At 53.0% G+C, this 12,699-nt stretch overlaps 1 long non-coding RNA gene across 1 annotated transcript in view; it reads left to right on the top strand.

The window, feature by feature from the left end:
• The first annotated feature begins 10,960 nt into the window (after window positions 1–10,960).
• Window positions 10,961–12,699, top strand: part of LOC123948436 — a 45,900-nt gene continuing 44,161 nt past the window's right edge. Inside the window, exon 1 of the long non-coding RNA XR_006819975.1 lies at window positions 10,961–11,066. This is a non-coding gene — a long non-coding RNA (uncharacterized LOC123948436). The remainder of the gene's footprint in view (window positions 11,067–12,699) is intronic.

The raw sequence follows: 12,699 nt of genomic DNA on the forward strand, positions 1-12,699 counted from the left end.
CTCAGAAATGGTTCTGAATGGGTAAGAGGATACAGATATGAATGGAAAACAAGACCCACTGGAGTGGTGGAAAGGGCTCGATCTGGCTCTGAGTTAGAGGCATGCCATCTATTTCTGACTTGGCTGCGGCTTTGCGGGGTGGCCTCAAGTTACCTGCCCTGTCTGGGCCTCACATTCCTTATTTCTTTGAAATAAGGGTGCTGATCTCATAGTAGGGGTCTTTGTGGTTTCTGCTAGTCCTGCTAAACTTTACGAAAAACCTCTTGTGGCCAGAGTCCCCTTTTGATTTCCAGCTCTGCAGACAATACTTGGTAGTGGGGGTGGGGGTGGGGGGGGGGACGGTGCTTCTAGAAACTGGCCTCTAGTGTTGGTCATTGCTGAGTAGAAGGCAGTGCCTTTTTAGACCAAAATGATTGGAACGATCTCCTCCCCTTGCTGCTCCCCAGAGCTGCCACTTTCCTGCTGGTGGAGACAGCTCTGCACCCCACCCGTCACCCCAGATCACCCCCAGACCACCCCAGACCACGGATAACAGCTCCTGCCCCATCCTATCCTCTCCACCGCCAGCTTGTCCGCGGGGTTTCGACACGTGGCCGTGGGGTCTGCCCAGGGGTGCTCCACCTGCCCCGGCTTGGACTTCACAGTCTGTCACCTTCATCCCTTCCGTCCCTGGAGCTTCTGGAACTCCAGAGCAGCTCTCAGTTTTGGAAAGAGGGAACAAGGGAGGTGCTGGGACCCCTGCTGCTTTTCTTAAGATGACAGACCTACCCTCATTGCTTTTGCGAAGTAGGCAAGACACTTCACCCCTTTGAGCCTTTGCTGCTTCCCCCATGAAACGGGGACACGTATCCGTAGAGCCAAGGGGTCTGCTCTGGTACCCGGGTTGTCAACTGTGCAAGGACACGACATCAGAGGGGGAAGCATCTATATCAGAGCCATAGGTTAGTTTGCTGGGAGCACGAGGTTGGGTGTGGGGTCCCAGAGAGGCAGGTGCACAGCCCCGCAGGCCCACTTAAGAGCAACAGGACACGGGGGCTCACCGGCACGCACACCCGCACGCAGGCTCTAACCTCCTCGGGAGCCCTCCCAGTGCTGCTTTCATTCTTCCAGCGCTCAGCCCAATCCCGAATCCTTCCTCAATTCTGAAGCTGTGCGTGTGGGGCGGGACAGAGCGTGCACGCTGAGATGGCGGGTGCTGGTGTCTGAAGGGCGGGACGAGTGGGTGACAGTGGGGTGCACTCGTGTACACAGCCGGGGGGAACTCTGGCAAGATCCCGTGGACAGGACGACTCAGACTGTCAGTAATATATCAGTTAGCATTTTTTTTTTTTTAAGCTTAAGAAAGGGGGTTGTAGGCTGGTGGCGACTCTCAGCGGCTGGGATAGTCATGGGTGGTGGGTGGGATGGAGAAGGAATGTGGCTCCTGGCCATTCAAACGTGAGAAACCTCTCAGCTGCCAGCTTCCATATTAGACCCGGTCTGGAGGTCATGGCGGGGGAACAAGAACTCTCCATCCCACAGTGACTGTGACCACAGAAGGGACAGCAGCAAGGAGGGGCCGGGGGCTAGAGAGGTATGTGGAGAGCCCTTCCAAGCGGACTCTTCTTTGCCCTGCCTTTGGCTCCTCTCATTTCCCCCCTCCCTCTGTTCTGCCTGCTGCCTTCATCTCCAGCCACCCCCCCACCCTCTCTCAGTCCTTGATGAGAATAGGGTGCTCTCTGGTATTCCCTCTGGTCCTGTGGGGCCCAGATGCACGAAGTCTTACACTTGAGGTCTCGGGCAGGAGTCGTGGGAAGGGGCTGGGCTGGGCTCCCCCAGCCTTGTACCTTGCCTTTGGCAGCGGGATTGTGTGTGGGAGGTCGTGTGGTTCAGGGGACAATTCCAAAAGTGGAGTAACTGGGCGCCTGGGAGGCTCAGTTGGTTGGGTGACTGCTTTCGGCTCAGGTCATGATCCCAGAGTCCCAGGATCGAGCCCCACATCAGGGTCCAAGCTCCGTGAGGAGTCTGCTTCTCCCTCTGACCTTCTCCCCTCTCATGCTCTCTCTCACTCTCTCTCTCAAATAAATAAAATCTTTAAAAAAAAAGCAAGCGGAGTGACTTTGAAAGGCACCACACGCTCACAAATGGCAGTAAATATTTTTCATTCACACAAACTCATTTCTAAATCTGTCGGTGTCCCTAAGGAAACAAAATTCCACGGGAAGAGAGCTGAAGCACAGAGGCTTTGAAAAGGTTCTGTTCAAGGAGGAGCGGGCAGGGACAGAGGAGCCAGTGCTGGGCTGGGGGAAGTGGGGGGGGGGACGGGAAAAGGGACAGCAGGAAGCTGGTACCACCCAGGGGCCTGAAGAGGCCTGGAGGGGCCTGGGGGAGGAAATGGTGTCCCTGGCATCTAGTGTGAGCCGGGGGCAGAGGAGGGAGTGCCGGCGGGAGCTACAGCCGCGAAGGACCATAGCATCTGCCAGAAACTGCCAGCCATGGGAAAGAGGAGGAAGCGATCTGTCCTCCTGCTGGTGCCTCTCCCTGGAGGGCAAGCGAGTTAAGTGTTTTGGGTGAAGGGCTCAGCCTCCTGAGCAGAAGGAAAAGCAGACTCCCTGCTGAACCCAGGCTCGATCCCAGGATCTTGGGATCATGGTCTGAGCTGAAGGAAGATGCTTAACCAACTGAGCCACCCAGGCTCCTGTATACTGAGATTTCTTAAAATAGCCCCCATGACATGGGATGTGTTTAAGGTGTGATCATAAAGTAATACGACAGTTTTTTTCTAAAGATTTTATTTATTTATTTGACAGAGAGAGATCACAAGTAGGCAGAGAGGCAGGCAGAGACAGAGGGAGAAGCAGACTCCCCGCTGAGCAGAGAGCCCGATGCGGGGCTCGATCCCAGGACACCGAGATCATGACCTGAGCCGAAGGCAGAGGCTTTAACCCACGGAGCCATCCAGGCGCCCTAGAGTCAATTGCAGGTCACCAGGACCCTCTACTCTAAATATTTTACCGTGTGTGGATGTCATCTTCTGTATCTGCAACACAGTCATCAAATTCCGAAACCTTACTGTTGGCAAAATACTATCATCGGACAGATAGTCCATTTTTTAATATTTTACTAATCTCCCAATGATTGCCTTTTGGCAAGGTCTTCTTTGCCATTTTGGCCTCGATCCCTGCCCACGATCCCACATGACCTTTAGTTCTCATGGTCTCTTCTTTCTAGACTCTTCCATCTGGAACCGCTCCTCAGCCCTTTTGTCATTTGTCACATTGATTTTAAACGCACGGAGCTGCTGTTTTGCAGAATACGTGTCACTTCCCCCCACACCCCGCCCCGGCCTGGGGTTTTCTGATGAGGTGCTCCTTTCCCTCTTGGTGAGATTCTGGTTATGCATTTGAGGCCGGAAAGACCATAGCAGCAGTGCGTGGCGGAGGGGGGGTTGCCTTCTCAGGACCTGCATGACTTCAAGCCCTTGATTAAGGAGGAGATGGCCAAGTTTCTCCATTGTCACAGTGCCATGCTTTCCCTTTGGAATTAGGAGTAAACCCATGTTTTCAAGAAAGAGCTCCAAGTTTGGGCAAGTTCATTTCGCAAGCGCTCAAGGGCTTGGTGGCATGCGTGTCTCAGCCCGGGTGTGCTCTCCGGCTGGGGCTCCTGGAGACGCAGTTCTGCTTTTGGGCTCTGCAGCACAGAGCTGCTCTCTGTCTCTCTCCTCACGAGGACAAAGAATGCGGTGCATGAATGCTTGCCATATGCCCGAGAATGCCATGTGCTGTTTACCAGCCTCTGAATAGCCCCACGGCGGCCAGCAGCCCGGAGTCCAAGGGCTCCTGGAGGCCAAACGCTCCCCGCAGAGGCGCTGCCAGGGGCCACGGAGAATGTGTGGGGAACATTCTGCTGAGGAGCATGGTTTCTGTTCCCTTCAAAAAAAAACCATCTCTGTTATTTTCCACCACAAGCTGGAGGCCTGGCCTTCATGGAAAAGCTTCCCAGCCGTGGGGCCAAGGATTGGGAAGGGTTAAGGAAGAAAAGACCCTCTCTGTGGACGGTGGGGGGTGTTCTGGTCTACAAGATGCTTTACCTCTCGAGCTCCCCCCACGAGCTCTTCCCACGCTGGTCCCCGCTCTATGGGGTAGACGGTGCCCTACAGGGGGAGGAGTTTGGGGGAGGTGAAGCCACTGGTCTTGACTCACAGAGCTGGGAAGGGGTGACTCTGCTAGGGCGAGTGAAACCTTGTGATTAAAAAAAAAGGGGGGGGGTTCCTGGGTGTCTCAGTGGGTTAAGCCTCTGCTGTTGCCATCACTTCAGCTCAGGTCATGATCCCAGGGTGTGGGATCGAGCCCCGCATCGGGCTCTCTGCTCTGCAGGGAGTCTGCTTCCCCCTCTCTCTCTGCCTGCCTCTCTGCCTACTTGTGATCTCCATCTGTCAAATAAATAAGTAAAATCTTAAAAAAAAATATGTGTGTGTGTGTGTCTGTGTGTGTGTGTGTGTGTGTGTGTGTATTTTATTCCTTTTTTTTTTCTTTTCCACAGTGCCATTGCTGCTTCCCTGAGGAAGTTGGGGTCCTTTTTCTGGGGAGGTTTTTTTTTTTTTTTTTTTTTTTAAGATTTTATTTATTTATTTATTTATTTATTTTTTTTTTAAAGATTTTATTTATTTATTTGACAGAGAGAGATCACAAGTAGGCAGAGAGGCAGGCAGAGAGAGTGAGAGGGAAGCAGGCTCCCTGCCGAGCAGAGAGCCCGATGCGGGACTCGATCCCAGGACCCTGAGATCATGACCTGAGCCGAAGGCAGAGGCTTAACCCACTGACCAGGCACCCCACTCTGGGGAGGTTTTAGGAAATGGAAGAGGTCTTTTGAAATGGGTAGGGCCTTGACTTTCAACAACAGCCCTGAAGTAGTTATTAAATATGTATGTGCAAAGCCTCTTTCCTCAATGAGCCTATTGTGTGGGAGGGGAATAATAATGATAAAATAATAGCAGCTATCAGCTTTCCCACTTCGTAGCTACACGATCCTGGGCAAGTGGTCGAACAGCTCTGGTGCTTCACTTCCCTTATCCGTAAAATGGGGGTGATACAGTACCGAGTGCCGTTGTGAGGACGGCGTGAGTGAGCACACACAGTGTGGGCGGGGTACGTAAACACTGTGAGCGGCCGCAAGTACTCCAGAGTACTTTGTGGGAGGCCTTCCGTGTGTATCCCATGTGCTTTAACTCTCTTGGCTTCTACAACAGTCCCATGAAGTGGGTATTCTTTTTCTTACTTATGGGCAAGCCGGAGCTCAGAGAGGTTAAGCCATTGGTTCAGGGTCACACAGGGTATAGGGCAGCATTCCAACAGGGCCGGGTCTGACTGGGAAGCTTATGCGTTAAATACTCGGGTGTTCTTGTGCTCCGACACGGAGCAGCCTGTGTTAGTAACACAGGACTGTTTCCAGGTTTGGAGAGGAGTGTGGGACGTACACTCCAGGCAGAGGGGAAGAGCAGGGGTGAGGTGTGGACGTGAAGGGCGTGGGGAAGCTCAGCAAGGTGGGGTGCGGTGGGAGGGGAAAGAGAAGAACTAAGAAGAACCTAGAATGACACACGAGACCACGCGGTCTGGTTTCTGATCCTGCTCGGGAAGGAAAGGAAAAGAAAAGGCTCTCACCCGTTTGCCCATTCTGGAGGTAGGAGATAGATTCCAGGCCTCCAGTGAAGGGAACCCTTGGCCCAGGTTCGGCGGCCCCCCTTGCTGCCAGCCCCTCCTGCTCAGTGTCACCCTGGGTCTTTTCCACTCTTCAGTCTTCCAGGATGATGGTCAACAAGGGAGTAGCTGTCATCAAAGTGTTTGCATTATAACCCCCCCCCCCCCAACTGCCAACTGCTGGCCCAGCAGCCTGGAATTCTCCACAGCCCAGGGCCTGCACGCATCCCTCCCTCAGGCCAGCTGGCTCCCTCTCTGGGGGTGAGTCTGGCTTTGTGTGAGAAGAGTCTGGGGGCAGAACAGAGCAGTTCTCCACTGTGGAGAGAGCTTCCCGTTTTATTCTTGGGCCTGCCAGTCTGGTCTGATGGCTCCAGGGCTGTGGGCCAACTAGCACCCACCCTGGACTTGCTAACAATCCTCACCTCGAGCTTCCTGCGGGGACGAAGTAGCCCCACCCACCCCCACCTGCCACCTGCACTCCGCCCAAGAGGAAGCAGCTGAGGCCTCCACCGAGAGGAACCGCTGGCCCTTTATTCTGGAGCTGGGGGGTGGATGAGGGAACAAGGAAGCAGAAATCTACAGGGAAAGCAGAAGAGCGAGGGGTGGGGGGCGGGCCGAGGGACAAGGCTGCCTGGATGAGCAGGAGAGGGAGGGAAGGGGGAAGCCTGGAATGAGCTGCTGGGAGCCGGGAAAGCTGCAAGAGAGGGGAGGCAGGAAGAGAGGACCCACAGGGAGCAGGGAGAGGGGGAAGGGCTCTGGGGCCATGTCAGCCCTGTTCCCCTATCTCCCTAAGTCCCTCCTGGCACCCCAAAAGAGCTTCTAACCTAAGTAAAGAAGCACGCTTGCAATGTCCACTTGTCCCCAGACCCCAGCCAGAACTCTGGTTTTTGCTTTAGCCAAAAACCGGTTAACACCCTGAAGCCCCCCATACTGTAACCACGGGGCCGCCAGCGTCCAGGGAGTATACGAGCCTCCCAAAGAGACTCTTGGCCCCAGAGGAGTAGGAGGGAGACAGGTTGGGAGGGAAAGCCGAGCGGTGAGGGCCAGAGGAGAAAACAGTCTCTAGGCAGCATCTGCCCCCACACTCCGTTCGGCTGCTGATCGCCAGGCCGTCCTTGGGTCTTGGGACCCTTTGCTGGGCTGATTTTTACCCACCTTGGGGCTGCTGCAAGCCACAGGCCCTGCGGGGGCCAGCTGGGACTGGGAGAGGGGCAATGTTGGTAGGAAATTGGGGAAAGAAGACCCTGGGGGGCTGTTGGGAAGTTGCTCGAGACCAAGCCCAGAGTTCCTAGTGGCTGCTGGGAGAGTTGGCCTCCTGACCCTGGGGGGTCTCTAAGCTCCAAATAGTGTGTTTGGGGGTAACTAACTCTTCCCTTGGGCCAGACTTTCCTCAGCCCACAGCTTTGTACTCTGCTGAGCCATATATGTAAACACTTCGGGACGTTTACATTAAAAAGAGGGCTTTTTTGGTCCCAGGGATGGTCTCAGGGATGGACCTGGAGCTGGCCAACCCCGGCCAGTATTTTGGGACAGGAGAGCCTTTTAACAAAGCCTCACGCACAGCATGGGTAGTTCCCTGTCTTGCTTTTCTCTCTGGGATGGGACACAACCCTGGGGCATAGCGGGGCACTTGACCCCTCCCTGTCTTGAGGTCCCTACTGTGGCCCAGGTGACAAAGAAGGCTTTGGAAGGCCTTTCCATCCAGCGCCCGTGGCCTCCGCCTCCAGGGGCCAGGCAGCAGAGAGCGCTGGAATGTGAACAGGCAGGACTGACTAATGACAGGGCATTTTCTACTTGTCACAGTGCAAGTTCGGCTCACGACTTGAATTTCAAGTGGGCCCTTTAGGCAGATTAGGGAGGTTAAGTGAGCGAGTGGAGGCAGCCTTGGTGGATTGTCTAAATTCCTAGAAAATAAATTCTAGGAATTTCTCTGTGGGAGGGAAGAGTAGCAGGTAAGCCTACTTAGTGCCATGCATAGGCAGGGGCGAGAGCTGGTAGTCCCGGGGACCTGCTTGGAGGAGGTGCTCTTTGCTTTTCTTTTTAAAAAATATTTTATTTATTTATTTGACAGACAGAGATCACAAGTAGTCAGAGAGGCAGGCAGAGAGAGAGGAAGAAGCAGGCTCCCTGGTCAGCAGAGAGCCTGATGCGGGGCTCGATCCCAGGACCCTGACATCATGACCTGAGCCGAAGGCGGAGGCTTTAACCCACTGAGCCACCCAGGCGCCCTGCTCTTTGCTTTTCTTTCTCTATTTGAACACCCTGTATCTCCAAAAATGACTTGTCTTCCAAATCAGATCGAAGAGACAAATTCATACTTTAAACCAAGGGCTGTTTTTTTTTTTTTTTTTTTTTTTGGACAAAAAGTTATTTTTCACGGAGCCGCCAATCAGCTACGGAGGAGAACCGCTCCCTCTAAATACTGCTTTTGGTGCCTGCCCTTTGTTTGAAGTCATTATTGTCCTTAGAAATGGGAAATTACACATTACTGTTTATCAAAAGGAAAAAACACCTTGGAGTAATAGGGTTCTTGCCACGGGATGGTGGTTCCAGACCTTGCCAATGAGCTGGGTAAGAAGCCCGCCCAGCACGTCCTGCGCCCATTCACTTTCGGCATTTGATGATTTCTGAAGGGGAAATGGTCAGTTCCTGCGTGTCCCACGAAGCTTTGCCTGCCCTGTTCTCGTGACGTCATTCTGGAGAAACTTTGAGAGGGCGCTTCTGGGTGTAGGACCAAGTACAGGAAAAAACACGGGGAGTGGGGCGTGTCACCTGCTTACTCTCTTTGGGCTGGATTGGGTTCCCGTTGCTCTGTGTTCATGCGCATTCGATGAGCTCTCGCTAAAGGAGAGTGAAGAGTGGAATCAGGATGCTGTATTAAGACAGCCTGAGCCATGTACAGGTTCACGCAGGGAAGAAATGGCCATGAACCCTGAGCCTGTGTGTCTTAGCCCTTCTGTGTTCCAGCCCAAAGCCCCAGGAAAGCTTGCCCCTGCTTGTGACTCTGGCCACCGTTAAGTTCTGCAGCCTCAAGCTGGGCTCTGGGCCACACTCAGCTCTTCCCAGCAATCTTTACCATCCCCTGCCGTCTCTGGCCCCCTGACTTTTAAATAGGCTTCTCTTCCTCATCCTTTGGGTTTTGGTTTAGGGGAACATTTCTTCTGGGAATAATTCTTCCTTGCCACCCTCGTATCCCCCAACTGTGCGCTCCTGCTGCCCTGTACCTTCCCGTTCTCAGCACTATTCCTACTAGATTTTCAGTCTCTACTAGTTGCCGGTCTGTCTGCCTCCGCCATCAGACTATCAGCTCTGTGAGGGAAGGATGCAGCCTGCTTGTTCGCCATCCCAGTCCTGACTGTGACCCGACCCAACCCAATCCGGGAAAACCAACAAAAGAAACACCCACCAGAACTGGTTTCCTAAGGTCATGGCTAAGGGTCTGAAGGTTGGCTGCTCTCCTTGAGCTGTGGATGAGTCGGATTTAACAAGGGTGGAAAGCAGGGAACGCTTGCTTCCTGGTCATCAAACCACACTTGGCCAGCATGCGGGACTGCCTTGTTGGAGTGGAAAAGGAGATAAAGAAAAGCCTGGGGACCTAGAAGGGGACATGGTGGCTGTGGAGGGCAAAGGGCACCGAATGGGGGTTTGGTGGGCGGGGAGGGGGGCATTCAAGATGGCCGCCACTGGAACTACAGGGGAGAGCCCATGGCTGTGAACTGAAGCGGGGAAGGGGTAGGGGGAGAAAGCTGGGCCGAGAAGGGAGATCCCCACATCTGATTACTTTTCTCCAAAACCGGTGGCTGGCATCTCAAATGTCACCCATTGCTCCGGTCTGGGATCGTGACTTGATGTTTCTGTTCGCAGTTGATTATTTTTGTTTGTATTAATTGAAAACGTGTGTCTTTCTGATGAGACATGGAGTGCCCTGACCAGGCTCTGTTTTATTAAGAGAGTCATACGAAGAAAGCGCCTTCTTTTGTTTCCCCCTCCTCCTTGTCCCTCCCTCCCTTCCTTCCTAGTGAAATTCTGGACCGGAAAGCCCAGCCAGGATGTGGAGAGTTGTGATTTCCACCTGAAGCAAGGTGGGGCTGGCCGGCTCTTTGTGGTGGCAAGCTAACCACCCCCCCACCAGGCTGTAAGCAGGACACACACAGCGGTGGCCCCCGTAGCCCCATGGCCAGTGCCGACCATTGCAGAATGAGACAAAGCGCTTGTGTACTTTGCTGGGAAGCACTTGGCTGTGACATACAGGCCCGTGAGCACAGGAGAGCATCTGCGGGGTCCCAGTGCAAAGCACTCCCATGCACGCCTTTCACAGCGTTTCCAAGCCGCCTTCGAGGACAGCCAGGCTGGGGTGTGGTGAAGGTGTTTATCTTTCTCAGGTTTGGGCAAAGTCCTTCTAGAAAGCAGATTTTGAGGCATTGAGATCAGAAATCACTCCTGGGGAAGTGGGTGAGGAATTGTGTGTTTTAATCTGGGCCAGTGTGTTTGAGCAATGTCCATTGGTCAAGAAAGAAATACCGTTCTCAGCCCAGCGCAGACTTGGTCACGGGCGGCTGACCTGGTGTTTGTGCTGGTTCCTTATCCACAGACCGCAAGGTCCCGGAGGGAGGAAGGACTTCCCTGTTGAGGGAGAGACCATACTGGTGGGTCAGGAATCCCCCAGCTGATTCTCTTAATTCAAAGTGGAAATGGAGTGGAGGTGGTTCTTTCTTTCTTTTTTTTTTTAATATTTTAGAAAAGATTTTATTTATTTGAGAGCGGGAACGCTTGCAGGAGCAGTGGGGGAAGGGCAAAGGGAGAGAAGCAGATTCCCTCCTGAGCAGGGAGCTGCACAGGGCTCCATCCCAAGACCCTGAGACCATGACCTGAGCCGACTGCGGATGTTTAACCCTTCACCGTCTGAGGCACCCAGATGCCTTGTGGGGGTGGTTCTTTAGTCTAATTTCCACTATCCTGTACTGAGCAGTTTTAAAACCCACTTGGATTTTATAAATCATCAGAGCTATGCAAAGCTGCTCACCACGCCCTATGTCAGGCTCTACGAGGGACTGCACGTAGGTTTGGGAGGAACAGGTTGAAACTTGACTTTGATCTTAACAAAGCCAATCTTCCCTAGCAAACACGAATCTCCCGGCCAATCAGATTACCTGAGCCTTCCAGCACCCGTGTGAACTGGCTTGACAGGGAAGCAGGCAGGGTTGGGGAGGGGCGGGGTTCAGGTGGGGCAGCCCGGTGCCTGTAAGGTGTGATTTGAAGGCCTCAGGAAAGACCCGCCCTAGCCTGAAATCTCCCCCTACTGGCTCATAAGGATGTTGACAATTTCACTATTATGGAGTCATTCCTCTGTATTTACCATGGGCTCTCCGCTGGCCGTCCCTCGAAATGCAGGTTGGTCTGGGGTACGGAGGATTCCCTTAACTTTCTCACGTTGAATTCTACTGTTAATCTCTTGGCTATCCCACACACTCAGTTCCACTTTTTCTCTTTCTCGTTTTATTGAGAGAGACTTGACCTAGAACTTGGGTTCTAGGTCAGTTTTAGAGTTTCCTCATGACGATTTGATATTTGTGAATATGGCCTGGTGACCCCTGCAGTAAGTTGAGCTGCACTTTCTAGATGGTGGGCCTCTTCCGAGTCACCTCCCCTCCGCGATTCCCTGTTCTGCGGGGGGGGTGGGGGGCGGCCTTCCAGCTGACAAGAGACACCCCAGCTTGTGCAGCTGATTGGAGCAGACACAGACCATGTTCAGTGAGGGGCCAGCAGGTGCTCTGGGTCTTGCCTCTTCCTCTTTCCCTGGCCTAGAAGAGAGGACTAGAGCCTATCTCTGCCTTGCCCCCCTACCCTGGGCACATTGTATCAGCCCACGCTTCTCTCCCAGAAGCACTGCCCTCCCCTCAAAGCAGATATGCCGCCGTGAACTCCACTGGAATGTAAACTCCGTCGAGGCAGATCTTTTTTTTTTTTTAATATTTTTATTTATTTGACAGAGAGAAATCACAACTAGGCAGAAAGGCAGGCAGAGAGAGAGGAGGAAGCAGGCTCCTTGCAGAGCAGGGAGCCTGATGAGGGGCTCGATCCCAGGACCCTGGGGTCATGACCTGAGCCGAAGGCAGAGGCTTTAACCCACTGAGCCACCCAGGCGCCCCGAGACAGATCTTTGTAATACTTCCCCAGAGTCGCAAACAGTGCCTGGCCCACAGTAGGTGCTCAATAAATATTTGCTGAGCCGACTTCCTCTTGTGGAAGTAATCACAGCTGGTAAAATATTTTGCACCCCCGATGCACACGCAGTTGGGCGTTTTTAGGACCAACGTTGGTGGAGATTTAATTTTTTTCTCTATTGTGCCCATCCCCCCCACCCCCAGAATTTAATTTTTATTTACACCACATAGCAATTCAGTTTTGGGAAACACTGAAACAATCCAAGAAGTCCTCCTCGTCCCCAAAACCCTGCTGTGTGTTCCTCCTTAGCGTAACCCGCTGACGTCCTCTCGGTGTGCGCCCAGCAGACTTTGCTCTGTGCATCTGTGTGTTCACGCAGGTGTCTGTAGTCTGGTGGGTGAAAAGAAACCATACATGGGACCCCTGGCTGCCTCATTCAGTAGAGCATTCAACTCTGCGACTCTTGATCTCTGGGTTCTAAGTTCGAGCCCCACGTTGGGTGTAGAGATTACTTAAAATTAACTCTTAAGGGGTGCCTGGGTGGCTCAGTGGGTTAAAGCCTCTGCCTTCGGCTCAGGTCATGATCTCAGGGTCCTGGGATCAAGCCCTGCATTGGGCTGTCTGCTCAGCAGGGAGCCTGCTTCTCCTCTGTTTCTGCCTGCCTCTCCAGCTATTTGTAATCTCTGTCTGTCAAATAAATAAAATCTTTAAAAAAAAAATTAGGTCTTAAAAAAAGGTTAAAAAAATAAGAGAAACCATAAATAAGATTGAACCGTCTTGTTTTGCAATTTGCTTCCCCCACCCCCTTTAATAATATGTAGGTCAATGTTCATTCTTTTTCACCGCTACGGACTATGGC

This window comes from Meles meles, chromosome 8, assembly GCF_922984935.1.
Source record: "Meles meles chromosome 8, mMelMel3.1 paternal haplotype, whole genome shotgun sequence".
NCBI classification, from domain to species: Eukaryota; Metazoa; Chordata; class Mammalia; order Carnivora; family Mustelidae; genus Meles; species Meles meles.